General features: G+C 50.2%; 1 pseudogene; it reads left to right on the top strand.

Moving 5' to 3' along the window:
* Positions 1–4,750: 4,750 nt before the first annotated feature.
* Positions 4,751–6,265, top strand: part of LOC103254494 — a 14,099-nt pseudogene continuing 12,584 nt past the window's right edge.

Here is a 6,265-nt window from a genome sequence, read left to right as displayed (position 1 = left end):
TGCAAGACCACTTCAGATAAAGGAGGTTAAGGATTCTGGAAGATGAGAAATGGATGTCTCTATTCTTTCAATGTCTTGATCTATAGCAGCTCTGAGGCCATCATATTGGTGGCTCTGCGCTGCTAGGGAGGCTATACCTGTTCCTGTTCCTGCCAGTCCGAGTCCAAAGAGGACTGCCAGGGTAATGGCGGTGACTGGCTCCCTCCTCTTTCTCTGGTGGGTACTGTTGCTATACCAGTGGAGTATGTCTTCATCAGTGTGGTAGAGGATTTTAGGGAGCAGTTGGACTAACACACAAAAGCCCCCCCTGGTTTGGCTTAGGACCTGTCCATGGAAGCAAGGAGTTAAACCTGTGGTACAGGCCCACCAGCCGTCTCCAGGGGGCAGGTAATAGTCTGAGCTGGTTACAGGCAGCGTAGCGTTGCATAGGGACTGAAATTCTGGTGGGGGGCGGCCTATGCATAGTCCCTGGCCCGTTACCGATTGGAGAGTGAGCCCCTGAGTTGCCAGCTGCCATCTACAAGAACTGGAATTACGCTCAGTTGTATGATTCCCCATTACTGCAATTCCTTCATAATATGGGGGCTGGATGTTATAACATAACCAGCAAGACTGGGTAAATTCTGGCCTTGTGGTATTCAGGAACGTATAAGCTTGGGTAAGTAAGTTCCATAGTGGATGCATGGGGGGTCCGTGTATGGGTTTTAGGCCAGACCGATTCATGGAGCTTGCCTGTCTAGATGAGTTTGCCATAGCCTCTATGGGACTCGGACTAATACGTGGTGGCAGCAGTTTAAGCTCAGGGACAAGTACTGGGTTAGGTCCTATAGCCACATGGGGGCTCTGAACTATTAATTTTTATCATAAAAGTAGCTCTGGGATCCCCTGCCCCGGCACTGTATATTCTGAGTTCCCACACTTTTCCCATCTCCCATCCTTGAGCATTCCTGCCTTCTTTGGTGAAGTTTATTGTTATGGAGTTACATTGTTCTCCTCGGGTAGGGTTGCATCGTTTATGGAAGTTGGGGGTACCTGCCCTCTGCACCTGTATTAAGTCGTTGGGCTTGGCAGGGCTTCAATTTATGAAACCTGTGGTGACACAAGACCAGTTGGGGCAATAATACTGAGTGGGATTGTTACAGTTTTTATCTCTGTCATGCCCCGGGCATACGTAAAAGTACCAGTACCTGCCGCTAGTGCCTCCCTGGGTTAATTTCCATTGCATAGTGGCAGTGTGGTAGAATTGGGTCAGATCCCCGGTCATGACTGGAAACGATGTGTGTGGGGGGGTCATGTTTGAAGCTTGCCAAATGACATCACTGGTGGAAAGGTCTATAACCTGCCAGGTTAAGTTCATGGGTTGGTGGGGATTGGGGCTTGCCTGGAGGGATCCTAACCCTGTCATGAAGAAGCAGAAGAAGAAGTACGACATAGTCTTAGCCTTAGAGGATTGTCCTTGTCCCGTTTGCTTTTCCATTCTGGCACGTAGTCCTGCAGTACTGCAAATGGCTCAGCTGGTCGTACGTTACGTGGGTGTAGTGGATCCACGGGACGATGCCGTCTACCTTGAGTGCGGTGGGTGTGGTTAAGATGACAACATAGGGCCCCTTCCAGCGTGGCTCCAGTGTCTGGTGCTGGTGGCAGTGGACGTACACCCAGTCTCCTGGTCTATAACGGTGCGGGTCCGAGGGTGGCCCGGTCTCATAGAGAGCCTTTAGAACGGGCCACACCTGTTCATGTGCCCTTTGCAGTGCCCGCAAAGAAAAAAGAAGTTGTTGGTCATCGAATTCAGTCAGGTGTCAGATTTCAAGTTAGGAACAATAGGCGGCAGAATGCCAAACATTATTTCGAAAGGAGTGAGGCCCATTTTATAAGGGGAGTTACACACTCTATAGAGGGCGAAGGGGAGGAGAGTCACCCAGTCACCGCCAGTCTCCAAGGCTAATTTGGTTAGGGTCTCTTTTAATGTTCTATTCATACGCTCTACCTGCCCTGAACTTTGGGGTCTATATGCACAATGTAATTTCCAGTCTGCCCCAAGAACCCGAGCTATTCCCTGTGTTACCTTCGAGACAAAGCTTGGTCCATTGTCTGATCCTATCCGGATAGGGAATCCATACCTTGGCATGATGTCTTCTAGGAGCTTCTTGGCTACTATTTGAGCCGTTTCATGTTTTGTGGGAAATGCCTCAGTCCAACCTGAAAAAGTATCTATAAACACCAGTAAATACCTGTAACCATATTTTCTAGGCTTCACTTACGTGAAGTCTACTTCCCAGTATGCTCCTAGCCAGTCTCCTCTAAACCTGGTTCCTGGGTTAGATTTGTGTGTAGAGGTATTAGTTACCCGGCAAACATGGTACTTGTCTACGATTTGTGCAATTTTGTGGTGTGAGTCTTTGATGGTTATCTTTGCATGGCGTATTAGGTCTCTCATCTTTTTTTATTCCCATGTGTGTACTCCTGTGCATTTTTGTGAAAAGCCATTGTCCTAATTTTTCTGGTAAAATTACACTGCAGTCTGCCGCCTTCCACCAACCATGCAAGCACTGCATCATTGGTTGTTGTTTAATCCAGTTCAAATCTTCCTCTGTGTATTCTGGGCTGTTTGGCAATACTGGTGACCCTGGATCTGGTAGTGAGGTCACTAAGACATGGTTCAGGGAAAGAGCTGCCTCCTTTGCTTTTAAATCTGCCAAGCGATTGCCCCTGGCTACCAGCGTGTCCGCAGTCTGGTGCGCTGGGCAATGAATGATGGCTACTGCCTTAGGTAACCAGAGGGCCTGTAATAAGTTAAGGATCTCAGCCTTATTTTTAATAATCTTCCCTTCTGCTGTCAGTAGACCCCTTTCTCTGTAGATGACCCCATGTACATGTGCCGTGGCGAAGGCGTACCTGCTGTCGGTGTAGATGTTTACTCGTTTCCCCACCCCCAGAGTCAGTGCCTTCGTTAGCGCAACTAATTCGGCTCGTTGTGCTGAAGTCCTGGCTTTCAGTGGCTCCGCCCAAACTGTCTCTGTTTCTGTGGTCACGGCAGCCACTGCATACCTGGCCCCGTTCCGGATAAAGCTGCTGCCGTCGGTGTACCAGATGGCTTCGACGTTAGGCAAGGGCTGGTCTTGGAGATCGGGCCTCACTCCGGGTACCTGGGCCAGGATTTCCCGACAGTCATGGAGGGGCGCTTCCCAGTCCAGATTGGGGAGCAACGTAGCCGGGTTTAAGGAGGTGGGAGTCTGGAACAAAATTCTAGCAGGATTTAAAAGTAAGCCCTGGTAGTGCGTTAACTGGGCATTACTTATCCATCGATCTGGAGGTTGTCTGAGCACCCCTTCGATGGCATGGGGGGCAGTGACATACAGTTCCTGCCCCATGGTTATTTTATCAGCGTCCTTGACTATAGTGGCAACTGCTGTGATGATTTTTAAACACGGGGGCCACCCTGCCACTACTGAATCTAATTTTTTCTAAAGATAGGCTATGGGCCTTTTCCAGGGACCCAGCTGCTGTACTAGGACTCCTTTTGCAATTCCTTTTAGTTCATCTACATATAGATAAAAAGGGTTTGTCAAATCAAGTAGCCCAAGGGCTGGGGCTGAGAGTAACGCTTGCTTGAGGCTGCTAAAGGCTTGGTTCATAGCCTCCGTCCAAACAAAATCCTGTTTGTTTTTAGTGGCCTCATATAGAGGCTTAGCTAACTCAGCGAACCCAGGTATCCACAAGCGACAGAAACCCGCTGACCCCAGGAACTCGCGTACTTGTCGGACATTCTGCCGTGGGGGTATTTTTAGGACTGTCTCTTTCCTGGCATCCGTCAACCACCTCTGCCCTTCTTTTATTTTGTACCCCAGGTAGCTCACCTCTGTTCTGCAGATTTGTGCCTTTTTGGCTGAGGCACGGTACCCCAGGGTGCCCAAAGTCTGGGGTGTCCCCTCTGGAAACCGCTTTTCCTATCTGGCCTCCCAGCCAGTTGCTGAGGTGCCTCTGTTTTTCTTGGGGGTCACTGGCGGCAGTGGCTAGCAGGATTTTAACCAAGTTGCAGGTCTGGTGATCGTTTACCCTGGCCTATTGGTCCTCTGGACTTTCTCAGTTATTAAATACCCTTTCTGCCACTATTAATAAATCTTGGAGGCTTTTCTCACCTAACCTTTCTATTTTCTGCAACTTTTTTTCTAATGTCTGGGGCAGCCTGGTTGATAAAAGCCATCATGACTGCTGCCTTGTTCTCCGGTGCCTCCGGGTCCATGGGAGTATACCGCCTGAAGGCCTCCATAACCCTTTCCAGGAAGGCAGCCGGGCTTTCATCCTTATCCTGCCTAACATCATATACCCTGTCCAAATTAGTGGGCTTGCGTGCCACAGCCCTGAGACCTGCCATTAGTGTCTGGTGGTAGACCCGGAGCCTCTCCTTACCTTCAGCCATGTTGAAGTCCCATGCCAGACGAGACAAAGGAACTGTCATGTTGATGATATCTGAATTTGGGGTCGGTTGCGTATCTTCCCCCAGAACCAATTTCCGGGCTTCCGTCTGAATACGTTCCCTTTCTTCCATTGTGAAGAGAACTTTTAAGAGCATTTGGCAATCATCCCAAGTAGGTTGGTGGGTAAAAAGAATACTCTCTAGCAGGTCAGTTAAATCTTTTGGATTTTCAGAGAATTTAGCCATTTGCGTTCTCCAATTATATAAATCAGAGGTGGAGAACAGCCAATAGTGAAGGGGTGGCTCTCCAGTTTCATCTGGAGGCCCAACAGCATGGAGGGGGAGCATGGTGGAGTCTGCGGGTCCCTCCTCTGGCGCTGGGGCTCCCCGGTCAGTGCGTCCCCGCGTTTCTGCTGCCGGTCCACACCAGAGTTCCTCTGCTCAGGGCACGGGAGCCGGTTCCCCAGCAGCCCCCTCCGCGGCACTCCCTTCGGGTGCCGGGGGTGCCGAGGGGACCCTTGGGTAGGGTGGGGGGAAAAACAAACCCTCTTGCTTGGAGTTCGGCAGGACTGGATAGAGCAGAGGTTTGATCTGCGCCTTGTCTTCCAGAGGCTTGCCATTTGGCTCGCCATTCTTGATTTTTCCCTACTTTGCGGCCAGGATCTGATATGACGGTCCCACCTGTGCCTGTGGTGGAACAAAAGCCTTGGCCCATGGGGGAGGGTTATAAATAACATCCTGCCACACCAGGATATAGGGTACCTGGTCCGGACGGCCACATTTCTCCCAGAGAATAACATCTTTAACCTGAAAAACAATATGTGGTGAAAATGTGCCTTCCGGTGGCCAACCTATGCCAAAGGCCGGCCACTCTGTCATGCAGAGTTCCCGGAGCTGTCTTTTTTGAATAATTACATTCAGATTGTCAGCCCTTTCTTTAACGTCTGAGAAATGATCAGTCATGAGAGTTAGAGGAGAGGTTAGTTTCTGTCCCATGTTTTCCGTCCACAACAAACACACACAAAGACAAGACAATAGGACACTACTAACATAGAAATACGTATTTCTACGGCCGTAGAGACAAAGACAAAGCCGATCTGAAGGCAAGTTCGCACCTCTCGGTGCTGGGCTACCTTCAGATATGAGGACAGCGCTATCCTCCGAATGGGGGCCTGGTGGGTGCCCGAAATATCGGGCATACCAGACAACCCCCGCTCCTGCCTGGCTCGCCAATGCGACCGGGAGCTGAACTAAACTTAGTCTGGGTCTGCGCCTCTCACGCCTGGACCCCCTCTGAGCCTGCGCTTTCCAGGTTTAGGCTCCCTCTGAGATCGAGGGACGTCTCCCAAGATCTCTGGCCGGGAGGGTCCTAGAGCACGTCCACTCTACCTTATTCCGGCCTTATAAAATGGATATCGATATCCTACCAGAAGCGCGCGTGCACTTACCCACTGGCTAAGAACCTTCAGGCTGGAGTCTAGGAGGTCTCTGAAAAATCTCGCTGGGGCCTCCAAATGTTGAACCCGGGACTCTAATGAGGGAGATAGAGACCACAAAGAGCCAGCTCCGATGCAAACACACGAGGGTCTTTATTCAGGCTCGAGTCTGGGCTCACGCCCAAAGCAGCAGCTTCAGGGACAAGAGCCCTGATTCATAATGGCAAGCAGTTTTTATGCACAATTACAGAGGGAGGGGAAAGAACTTTAAACTTGATTTTACATGATTGGGTAATTTCTCCTAATGGGTACGGGAACACTTGGTATTGGTGGGTGCTGCCCGTGATTGACAGAAACCCACTTTAATGGGCCGAGTGGAATGTTAGATAAGTTTAGGTCCATGCAGTCCCTG

The sequence above is a fragment of the Carlito syrichta genome, unplaced genomic scaffold, assembly GCF_000164805.1.
Source record: "Carlito syrichta isolate Samal-C Ts95f unplaced genomic scaffold, Tarsius_syrichta-2.0.1 Scaffold282335, whole genome shotgun sequence".
In the NCBI taxonomy this organism is placed as follows: domain Eukaryota; kingdom Metazoa; phylum Chordata; class Mammalia; order Primates; family Tarsiidae; genus Carlito; species Carlito syrichta.
Note: the sequence above shows the minus strand (reverse complement) of the source record. Positions and strands in the feature narration are given on the sequence as shown.